At 44.9% G+C, this 12,208-nt stretch overlaps 1 protein-coding gene across 2 annotated transcripts in view; it reads right to left on the bottom strand.

Annotated features, from left to right (window-relative positions):
- LOC130126656 (uncharacterized protein C14orf132) overlaps window positions 1-12,208 on the bottom strand; it is a 31,265-nt gene that overhangs the window by 17,919 nt on the left and 1,138 nt on the right. The window lies entirely within an intron of this gene.

Below are 12,208 nucleotides of genomic sequence, written 5' to 3'. Positions count from 1 at the left end.
GCGCTACGTCCCCCTGGCGAAACTCCTCACTGTCAGGTGAAAAGAAGCGGCTGGTGACTCCACATGTATCAGAGGAGGCATGTGGTAGTCTGCAGCCCTCTCCGGATCGGCAGAGGGGGTGGAGCAGCGACCGGGATGGCTCGGAAGAGTGGGGTAACTGGCCGGATACAATTGGGGGAGGAAAAAAAGGGGGGGGGATCCACAAAAGGAAAAAAAAGCTGCAGAGAAACGCCTGTCAACTCCTGAAAGCCGTCATCAGTGCAACACTGTTTTTAGGCACCGTTTTAAACTTTGATTTGGTGTATCAAAGTGGCCTCAATGGTTCTTCCCTTTTTCCTTTCCTCGTCAGTTTAACAACATGCCTGCTGCTGTCATATTAGATCATCAATATTAGATCATCAATATTAGACCATGGATCTCTTGGAGGCAGACAGCTAATCATCCACCTCAACGACAGTCAGCCTCAAGAAAGTTACAGCAGACTGAAACACGTAAGCCTCTGACAGAGGTCCCAAAACTAATTTTGAGCACTTCAGAACTGGTGATTGCTAAATGCCAGAGGTTTTGCTGGCCATGATTCGGAAAATTGCCTCTGCTAAAAGAAAGAATGAACCCTTTTAGCATTTGTCTCACTTTCTATGCCTCTATTTATGCCTGTTAATGCAGTTCGACTTTCTCCAGTGCAGAAAAAAGAGGTCAGCGATCATTTTGTAAGACCGAGTTTCTACATACTGCAAGCAATTAAATGTAATGAAGTCCTCCATACAGTAAGTTGCTGACAGAGAATATCTTCTTCATCACCTGCTGGGTGTTAAAGATGCATGTTTTGGTTGCAGGCATGATGGGCTTACTCTAATGGCGCCATGGTGCATTAATTTGCCACCAGCATGACAACACGCTTGCTGTAAAATGAACTTAGTATGTCATTGCCTGTAGTGGTGTTTATGCCGCTAGTCAGGCACCTGCATTTATGAATGCTTATGTGGTTTCCCTTGGGATGCCATGAAATTATCATGCATGTGCTTTATTGCCCTAGTTATATGGAGTGTTGATAAAGGAGCACAATGTGTACGGTAGCCATTTGCCAGCATTTACTGACCCTTCCTGTCCCTGACTAAACATGATTTAGTGTGTGTGTGTGTGTGTGTGTGTGTGTGTGTGTGTGTGTGTGTGTGTGTGTGTGTGTGTGTGTGTGTGTGTGTGTGTGTGTGTGTGTGTGTTCTTGTACTTCTATCTCTCCTATCTTTGTCAGGACCAGTTTGAGTTTTTAACCATCAGAGCGAGGACATTTTTGCAAAGTGAGGACATTTTGCCCAGCCCTCATTTAAAGTTCTATTCTATTTTAGGGTTAAGATTTGGGTTTAAGGTTAGGATTAGGTTAAGGTTAGGGTAAGGGCTAAGGTTAGCCATGTAGTTATGATGATATTAGGGTTAAGGGCGAGGGAATGAATGTAATCAATACGGGACCTCACAAAGATAGATGTGCAGGAAAGTGTGTGGGTGTGTGTGTGTGTTGTCAAGAAAAGCGATGCATATCCAGATGGGCTTGCCCCCTCTTTCTCTCATTGTCTCTTCCTTTCTCTCTCTTCCTTCCTTTACACACACACACACACACACACACACACACACACACACACACACACACACACACAGCGCAACACCCTGTTGTCCCCACAGGTTTGTGTACTTAGTGTATTGTGTCCGTCAATCATTGTTCAATGAATTGATTTCACCATCTTCCATGTCTTTTTGCTGACCGTGACGTGGATCTAAAACACTGCACAAATTAATGCCAGCATGAAACATCACCAACTCTACCTCGAGATACCCGTGTCCTACATTTTTTAAGTCAATAGTAATAGAACTAAGCTTGGGCCCTATAAATACTGTAAGATAGCTGTAAGCCAAAACAGCCCCTTGAATATGTAACATCCCTGTCTGGGTGTTGTCTTTGTGTTTTGTTATAATGCGTAAGGTTGCTCAACACGACTTTCACAATTCGATATTGTATTTCACTGCTGCAAAACGCCTGAAAAGTTGTCCAAAAAAAAAACAAAACACCCCGCCAGGTAATATATGGCTCTATGCCCCTCTATAAATAGCTCAAGGGTAGAATAGTGAACCCAAGCAACAAAATACACTACCGTTCAAAAGTTTGGGATCACCCAAACAATTTCGTGTTTTCCATGAAAAGTCACACTTATTCACCACCATATGTTGTGAAATGAATAGAAAATAGAGTCAAGACATTGACAAGGTTAGAAATAATGATTTGTATTTGAAATAAGATTTTTTTTACATCAAACTTTGCTTTCGTCAAAGAATCCTCCATTTGCAGCAATTACAGCATTGCAGACCTTTGGCATTCTAGCTGTTAATTTGTTGAGGTAATCTGGAGAAATTGCACCCCACGCTTCCAGAAGCAGCTCCCACAAGTTGGATTGGTTGGATGGGCACTTCTTGCGTACCATACGGTCAAGCTGCTCCCACAACAGCTCAATGGGGTTCAGATCTGGTGACTGCGCTGGCCACTCCATTACCGATAGAATACCAGCTGCCTGCTTCTGCTCTAAATAGTTCTTGCACAATTTGGAGGTGTGTTTAGGGTCATTGTCCTGTTGTAGGATGAAATTGGCTCCAATCAAGCGCTGTCCACTGGGTATGGCATGGCGTTGCAAAATGGAGTGATAGCCTTCCTTATTCAGAATCCCTTTTACCCTGTACAAATCTCCCACCTTACCAGCACCAAAGCAACCCCAGACCATCACATTACCTCCACCATGCTTAACAGATGGCGTCAGGCATTCTTCCAGCATCTTTTCATTTGTTCTGCGTCTCACAAACGTTCTTCCTTGTGATCCAAACACCTCAAACTTGGATTCATCCGTCCACAACACTTCTTTCCAGTCTTCCTCTGTCCAATGTCTGTGTTCTTTGCCCATCTTAATCTTTTTCTTTTATTGGTCAGTCTCAGATATGGCTTTTTCTTTGCCACTCTGCCCTGAAGCCCAGAATCCCGCAGCCGCCTCTTCACTGTAGATGTTGACACTGGTGTTTTGCGGGTACTATTTAATGAAGATGCCAGTTGGGGACCTGTGAGGCGTCTGTTTCTCAAACTAGAGACTCTAATGTACTTATCTTCTTGCTCAGTTGTGCAACGCGGCCTCCCACTTCTTTTTCTACTCTGGTTAGAGCCTGTTTGTGCTGTCCTCTGAAGGGAATAGTACACACCGGTGTAGGAAATCTTCAATTTCTTAGCAATTTCTCGCATGGAATAGCCTTCATTTCTAAGAACAAGAATAGACTGTCGAGTTTCAGATGAAAGTTCTCTTTTTCTGGCCATTTTGAGCGTTTAATTGACCCCACAAATGTGATGCTCCAGAAACTCAATCTGCTCAAAGGAAGGTCAGTTTTGTAGCTTCTGTAACGAGCTAAACTGTTTTCAGATGTGTGAACATGATTGCACAAGGGTTTTCTAATCATCAATTAGCCTTCTGAGCCAATGAGCAAACACATTGTACCATTAGAACACTGGAGTGATAGTTGCTTGAAATGGGCCTCTATACACCTATGTAGATATTGCACCAAAAACCAGACATTTGCAGCTAGAATAGTCATTTACCACATTAGCAATGTATAGAGTGTATTTCTTTAAAGTTAAGACTACTTTAAAGTTATCTTCATTGAAAAGTACAGTGCTTTTCCTTCAAAAATATGGACATTTCAATGTGATCCCAAACTTTTGAACGGTAGTGTATATGTTGGGAGAGGGAAAATAGATGGAGGCTGAAAAAGACAGAGAAAGGGAGGCAAGGAGAAATAGTTTGGTGAATATATTCTGACAACGGGTGCATATTGTGCTAAGGGAAAAGGGCTGTTTGTGGTGAATGAAATCAAGTTTAAAATTTAGGTCAGACGTGCCAGCAAAGATAAGGCTCTACATTTTGGCAGCCGATTGCATTGCAGATCCCCATAAATGTTTATCAGATCTTTTTAAGGAAAGTAAAATCATGACTTGCAAACCACAATAATGTCGTGCATGCTAATAGGTAATAAAAAGCATTTGCATAAGCAAGGCCACTGACTGTAAAGACTTGAAATATTATCTTGGCATTAAAGTTGCATGTGTTGGTAAATGGGAAAGTGTCCACAGTCACAGCTGCTGTTATATAATACACAGCAAGCCTGCGCAGCATCAACACGGCATCGGTTCATGTGATGAAAATAGGTGTTGTTGTCGTCCTAACAGTGTAACAGATAAAGAAGGTAGCTGTGAAGTACTCCTGCAAGAAGTGGGAGCCTGGCATCCGGGTGGCATGGCGGTCTATTCCATTGCCTACCAACACAGGGATCTCCAGTTCGAATCCCCGTGTTACCTCCGGCTTGGTCAGGTGTCCCTACAGACACAATTGGCCGTGTCTGCGGGTGGGAAGCCGGATGTGGGTATGTGTCCTAGTCGCTGCACTAGCGCCTCCTCTGGCCCATCGGGGCGCTTGTTCGGGGGGGAGGGGGAACTGGGGGGAATAGCATGATCCTCCCATGCGCTACGTCCCCCTGGTGAAACTCCTCACTGTAAGGTGAAAAGAAGCGGCTGACAACTCCACATGTATCGGAGGAGACATGTGGTAGTCTGCAGCCCTCCCCGGACAGGCAGAGGGGTTGGAGCGGCGACCGGGACGGCTCGGAAGAGTAGGGTAATTGGCCAAATACAACTGGGAGAGAAAAGGGGGGGGGGGAAGTATTTCACTTCCAGAAGAAAGCAGGTAAAGTCAAACGTCAGCCTGGCTTGCTGGACTGATTCTCCGCAAATCGGCAGTAAGTCTTGTTGTGCTGCTGCAGCCGTCAAATTGTTTGTGGATTGGGACCATGATGAAAAGATGCCTCTAATTTCTGCCTCTCACATCTTACATGTTGCCTCAGGCCTTGCATTGCTGATGAAGAAGCATTTGTTTCCAAATAGCACCATTATCTATTTCCTGACCGGCGTGTACAGATTATATATAACATCTGTTCCTCTATGGCATGAGGAAGGTAGGCAGAGGAAAATGAGAGAAAGGCCTGTGTTTACCACATGTTTCGCCATAGCTCATTTGAACTGAGGCATATCAGCCACAAACAGCAAGACTATATTTAAATGAATGTTTTTCTGCTTTGGGGTTGATGGTACTTTTAGAATTTATTCACATATTTATGGAAATGCAAAATATTCCAGAGGCTTTTTTTTAAAAGGTCAAAATAAGGGAAGCCTGATTCTGAGTGGGAAGTAATTTACCCCAAAAATGCAGTACTACGAGGTGATGACAAACGCCAAATATTTTGCCAAATGATGCATATATACAAAACTGACACTTAAAAACAGCCACAAAATGGGCAATTTTTTTTGTTTTTCTGTGTGTTGAGCTACCTTAGCTGACACAGCCTGCACCCAGCCAGGCACCACGGCCTCATCCTTTCACCAAGGTGCCACGTATGCAGAGTTTTATTAGTTGGTCTTAAGCATACGGATAATTGAAAAGAGGCAAAATGATCCCAGCAACTTACACAGTGAGAATTTATATTTAAAAACATCCATACTTTATTGTCCTTCCTTTGTTTCATTATCCTCTCCACCTGGGCTCCGGTCTAATCAGATGCTGCCGCCGAGCATGTGGCTAGTATTCATCAACACACTTCTGCCTCCCATTGTTCAGCCCCAGCGATTTCCATCCAAGTTTCCATTTCATCCGGGGAAACTGCGTGGTCATGAGCTGAATTCAGATCACCTTCTCATGTGGCTATTTGTGGCAAAAAATGGCAGAGTGGAGCTTTGGTGTAATCTCTGGTCTGAGGCACTATGACATCGACATCAAACTTCAACCAAGGACCATCGCTCAAGTGACTCTCTTAAACATATCAACGCAAAGGGAGGAGGAGGAGGCTTGCACCAAAATTTTCTCAGTATGTGTTAAGGATAGATTATTTATGTAGGGATGCATAATTTATGCATGCTGGATAAGAGAGGTGCCGTAATATAAGATACATCACACAGTGGGGTGGTTTGGGAGCCTATCAGGAATTATATTACCTTCCTGTCACAGCCCATTCAGTCTGCATTCACTCTCTCCAGGAGTTTGATTCAAAACACAATCACTCATGCTCGGGTGCAAAAAAATAGTGAGGAGATGTCACCGACTGCAACGCCAACATGTTGTAAATTGCCGTAGTGTACAGACAGCAGGAGATGATGTAATACAACATGGCAGTTGAGACATTTTATTGGCGATCATTGGGTTCCGTCATGGTAACCATCGCCGACTTGGACCACTAATTTAAAGACTGATCTGCTCCAGAAATAGACACCTGGGGTTTGCTGGTGGTTAGTCAGTTGTCACCACAGGAAAACAAACTCCTGAACCTGGAGCTTCAAATTTTGTCATTATTAATGCACCTGCATTGAAAGTTGCACCATAATTAAACAGCCGCTAAACATCATCAGTGTCTGAAACAAAAATATCATCCCCCCCCCTTTTTTCCCCCCATTTGTACTTGGCCAATTACCCCACTCTTCCAAGCTGTCCCGGTCGCTGCTCCACCCCCTCTGCCGATCCGGGGAGGGCTGCAGACTACCACATGCCTCCTCCAACATGTGGAGTCACCAGCCGCTTCTTCTCACCTGACAGTGAGGCGTTTCCCCAGGGGTATGTAGCGTGTAGGAGGATCATGCTATTCCCCATAGTTCCCCCCTCCCCCATGAACAGGCACCCCGACCAACCAGAGGAGGCACTAGGGCAGCGGCCAGGATACATACCCACATCCGGCTTCCCACCTCCAGACACGGCCAATTGTGTCTGTAGGGATGCCAGACCAAGCTAGAGGTAACAGGGGGATTCGAACCGGCAATCCCCGTGTTAGTAGGCAATGGAATAGACTGCTACGCTACCTGGACACCCTCACAAAATTATTATTTCTATAAATACATGAACTCTTAAAATGAATCCGTAAAATGGTTATCCCAAAATGTGTGATTACTGTGTCTTTTCACAGTATGCTGTTTTTCCCGGCCCTGCTCCTTATACTGTTCACTTGAGACACATCCTTCTAACTAAAGTAAACCTTGCAGTGGCCCTGCTGTGAGGAACCTGACCTTTCCTACAAGCCCACAGTGAGTCATCTATTAACGGAGACTTGTCAAAGAGGGTTTTTTTTCTTTATCACTGAGCCTTTTTTGACATCTTCCTCATTAACGGTAGCTTCTCAGCATTGCCTGCCAACCCACCTGACCCCATAAACGCCTTAGTATGCTGCCTCTGGCCTACGTGTTGAGGCTTTTCAAGGATCTAGTGAAATGGTACGATATTCACACTGCCAAAGCACGCACGTGCGTGTGCGCGCGCACACACACACACACTTGTGGTTGGCTTGAGGGTGCTATGGAGCATTTTTTTCATGGACCTATCCCCCCCGTTTGTCTCCCCAATTGTACTCAGCCAATTACCCTACTCTTCCCGAGCAGTCCCGGTCGTTGCTCCATCCCCTCTGCCGATCCGGGGAGGGCTGCAGACTACCACATGCCTCCTCCGATACATGTGGAGTTGCCAGCCGCTTCTTTTCACCTGACAGTGAGGAGTTTCGCCAGGGGGGCGTAGAGCATGGGAGGATCACGCTATTCCCCCCAGTTCCCCCTCCCCCCCATGAACAGGTCCCCCGACTGACCAGAGGAGGTGCTAGTGCAGCAACCAGGACACATACCCACTTCTGGCTTCCCACCTATAGACACAGCCAATTGTGTCTGTAGGGACGCCTGACCAATCGCCAAGCCCCGTGTTGATAGGCAACGAAATAGACCGCCACCCTACCCGGACACCCGCATGGACTTCTCAAAGTCCGGCTTATGTGGTGCCATCCACCCTGTGTTTTTGTCTTCCCTCTGTTGTCAGCACACTTGTCATTCTCCCACTTGCAAGATAGTGTTTTGCAACAGTAGAGTGTAAGAACTACCCAAATGCTGGGTTGTGAGACTCGTCTGAACCTCTTATTGTGTTGCAGTGTACAGTGACTACAGTCTGGAGGTTGAAGGCATGCGTACGACTTTCAATGTCAATTTCCGGCATTTGCAGGCTACTCTCAAAATTAATTAATCTGAGTACCAATGCAATTAGACAAAATGGATATGAAATGAAAGTGTGTTGTTTCTCAGTGGTTCGACATGGAATAAGGCGAAGCACACACTGACGCTCTCAGTGCAGTTTGATTGCTCGCTTGCGCTGGGCTGTTAATCTAATGTGCTTTTTGTTCAGGTCAGGTACATCGCAAGAAAAAGTAGATGCAAAGTGATCAAACGGAAAGGGGGAGTTGGTAATGAGAAAGTGTAAAAATAAAAAAACCTGCACTTTACACTTCCTGAAAAATCCTCACAAATAAGCAACAGACATGCTTTCCACATATTCATGCTAATTTACAGTATTGGGTTCAATTTTAACCACTGAGACCTCTGAATTATTCGAGGCGGATGTTTCAAAGCCAGCGCAAACAGCAAAGGGCTCTGATGGCTTCGCGTTCACGCGGTATCTGACAGCACGGTTTATATAACTTCAGAAATGCGGGGGACAAAACGTCTGTAGTAGCTTGAAATGCATGGAGATGTGGAGATGCCGGGGCGTCGCAAGTCTCTATCAGAGGACTACAGACTCCGTATGAAAGCAGCTGCGGGGAGAGGAGGGAGCAGAGAGAGAGAGAGTAGGACCAGAGGGCAAATCTGCTCCATAGACTGTCATAGATAAAAAGACTGGCGTGCCATTATTACACCCTTCAAACGCGCTCCTGAGCAGAGTGGAAGCGTTGTTGTGAGAATAAAGCTGAGAAAAGGGCGGTCCCAGCCTCGGGAATACAAAGTAAGATAACGTGGTTATGAAACGCCGTTTATATTGAATTGAGAACGAAGATCATCTTCTAGTGACGGCTGCTTTTTCCAAGGGTGCGCAGTTGAAAGAGACAGTCTGGTCTGTCTCTGAACTACTGACCCCGAATTTCCTTATTCCCCTCGGTATCGGAGGGTGATGCACGTACAGTTTTATGCTGTTGCCTTTTTTTTTTTTTTACTTTAGAGAGGTCTCTGCTGGGTCACACATCACATCCCTGTCAAATAATTCAACCACCTAACAACCTTCTGCATCCACAGGGGGAGGGATTCATCTTGTCCAGTCGTGCTTTGGGAAACATCACGCGATGCCCTGTGGGTTTCAATACCAACAATGATGATGGCTTAGAGGCTGTATTAAAACAGTACCTGCCAAAATCTCGGGATATTTCGGCACGACTCGTTGGTTTAATTTTCCTGACCAGATGGTTGGATAATTCAGATCGGGTGAATTTCTAGTTGCAGAGAAGCACATTTAAGAGACTTTAAAACAGTTGGTGTGATTGCATTAACTTTCTGCTCCTTATATTACCTTAAACCCTGTGATGGATTAGCGACCTATCCAGGGTGTCTCCCCGCCTACCGCCCAATGACTGCTGGGATAGGCTCCAGCATCCCCGCGACCCTGAATAAGGATAAGCGGTTTGGATAATGGATAGATGGATATTACCTTAATAGTATCGGCAAACACTTGGTGAGCCTCTTCAGGGAGACGTGGAGGGTATTTCAGAAGGAGAGTATACATTGTCTTGATGCATGCTCAATAATCCAGGAAAGAAAATCAAAGAAGGTTGAATCAGTTCATCTGGATACAACATTTATTGGCAGATCCGTTTCATCACTCAACGTAGTGACATCATCAGTCTGACTTTAGTCTTCAGTCCGACTGAAGCTGTCACTTAGCTGAGTGATGAAACCTATCTGTCAGTAAACGTATCCAGATGAACTGATTCAGCCGTCTTTGAGAGCATACATATTTGTGTTTGAGCCAGTCAGTCACTCCATTTCTCCTCATCGCCTCCCTTATGTCTAAGATGAGACAACTCAAATGTGGAAAACAGAAAAAACAACATGGACATGTGAACCCTGAAGAGCTTCTGATATAAATACTAGCTATATGCCGACTGCTGCTTTTTCTTATTGTTGAGCATTTGCTGACCACTGTGCTTTTTACATTGAGGTGTGTGTGTGTGTGTCCATTTTGACAATGTCTTCCAATAGTTTGTCAGCAGAGGTGAGCAAAAGGCCACGCACAGTGGTGTGTGGACAGGGCCTGTAGGGGTTTGCCGCTCTATGTGGCAGATCTGTCAGTCGAAGCATGGCCCTGCCTGGCAAAATGCCTGTGATGGCTCAGAAATGCTGTCTATAACACTTGAAACATGACCCCAACATGAATTCATGGCCCGACCAGTTAACCAAATCCCTCGGTGAATGATTTAAGAACTACTTAGCTAGCTCTGTGCTACTGCTTATGTAATTGTAACCACTTAAAATAAGCGTAGCCTGCACCAACAGGCAAATAACTGGATCAGCAGTTGCACATTAAGCCGAAGGCAAATTTGTGCAGGTACACACATGGTGGACCATCCACTGACTCTTAGTATCTAAGGATTCTGGGTAGGAGGACAACTATTTGTTTGAGGGGGCAGAAAAATGCCTCATTGCTCTCAACTTAGTATTCCAGAGCTTGGATGTGATTGCCACCTACTTATTTATATTCTATAATGCTTAAAGATGCCACCACCACTCTCCAACTAATGAAGTATGGCCATTTCATATCTAACCAGTGAGGCGTCCCTGCCACATGCAAATCACTCACCATACACAAAGCCCAACAGTGTTCTGCAAAGAGCTATTTAGCGTTTGACCATATTACTGTACAAAACCATTTCAACAAAGAGGAAGAGGGTGAAAGGCAATTGCAGCGGAACAATAAGGCCAATTTAGTTAACACTGTGAAGTGACTATTAAGACATTCTGTATAATGGCCTGCTGAGATGCATCATTGTTCTCTTCTGTGCTGCACCCTGTGCTTTTGCAGCAATATCCAGGAAATTAATCCCCCCCCCCCAAGAGACACAATCCTGGAATCTTATTGCAACTTGTGTCTCGTGTGTTCCTCCCCCTCGCCTTTCACAGTATTAACATTCAATGTAATCAGCCTCCTGTCCCCCACCGTTTTTCGCTCTCTTCAACAGGGAGAAATCCTGTGGGTGTCGTTGCAGCCAGCAGTGGGGAAAGTCGGACCTTAAAGAATATATAGGCTCTATATATTTTTTTCTCTTTAGGAATCAGAAGCTATGGCAGTATCTGTCATCCTTTAGAGACAAAGTAATGGCAAGTGTCCAGTGGTGGGCAGGCGCCAGAGTTGCAGTGAGATTGATGGACAAAAAAGCAGCCATTGTGTAGTCAATCTTTATGACTCCAGGGATATCTGCCTGACTTCATTCACAGTTATCATCATGGGGTGACTCAGGAGCTCTGAAATTAATTTCACTTCAATAAATTAGCTTTCACTGTTCTGTGAAAAAAAGAAAAAAAACCCTCTTAGACAGCCATATGACCATTGAAAATATGTGAAAGGGGATTTCAGTGAGATACCTTAAGACTATGGAACTGTAATTATGAGGAGTATAAAAGCTTATGGAACAAACTTTCATGCAGATTTGACCCCTTGAAACAAATGCGTGCATCAGGATGAGAGTGTCACTCTCCTGTACCACAGTAGCTACAATGTGCCCTTGAGCAAGGCATGAAACCCCCCACCCCACTGCCACAGAAGAATCGTTCCACTCTTAAAGGCTGTAACTGTATTGGGCAGCTCCCATATGTCAATATATGGACAATGTGTGGGTGAGCCACTCTCCCTGCGATCACGCATGTTTGTCCTATTCCATGTCTAAGTGGTGAGAAATTACACAGTTTCATTTTATATTCATTTTGTCAAATTGCATTGGTACTCAAGATTAATTAATCTTGAGAGTAGCCTGCATATGCCTGAAATTTGACACTGAAAGTCATACGTACCCCTTCAACCTTCAGTCTATTCATTGTACACTGCAACACAATGAGAGGTTTCAAAAAAGTCTTGCAACCCAGCCTTTTGAATAGCTCTTACCCTCTAAGTACTGCAAGTGGGAAAATGACACAAGTGTGCTGACAACAGAGGGAAGACAAAAACGCAGGGTGGATAGCACCACATAGCCGGACTTTAAGAGGTCCATGAAAAAATGTTCCAAAGCACCCTCGACCCAATCGCAAGAGAAGAGAGAGAGAGAATGTGTGCGTGCGTGCGCGCGCGTGCGTGCGTGC

This window comes from Lampris incognitus, chromosome 16, assembly GCF_029633865.1.
Source record: "Lampris incognitus isolate fLamInc1 chromosome 16, fLamInc1.hap2, whole genome shotgun sequence".
In the NCBI taxonomy this organism is placed as follows: domain Eukaryota; kingdom Metazoa; phylum Chordata; class Actinopteri; order Lampriformes; family Lampridae; genus Lampris; species Lampris incognitus.
Note: the sequence above shows the minus strand (reverse complement) of the source record. Positions and strands in the feature narration are given on the sequence as shown.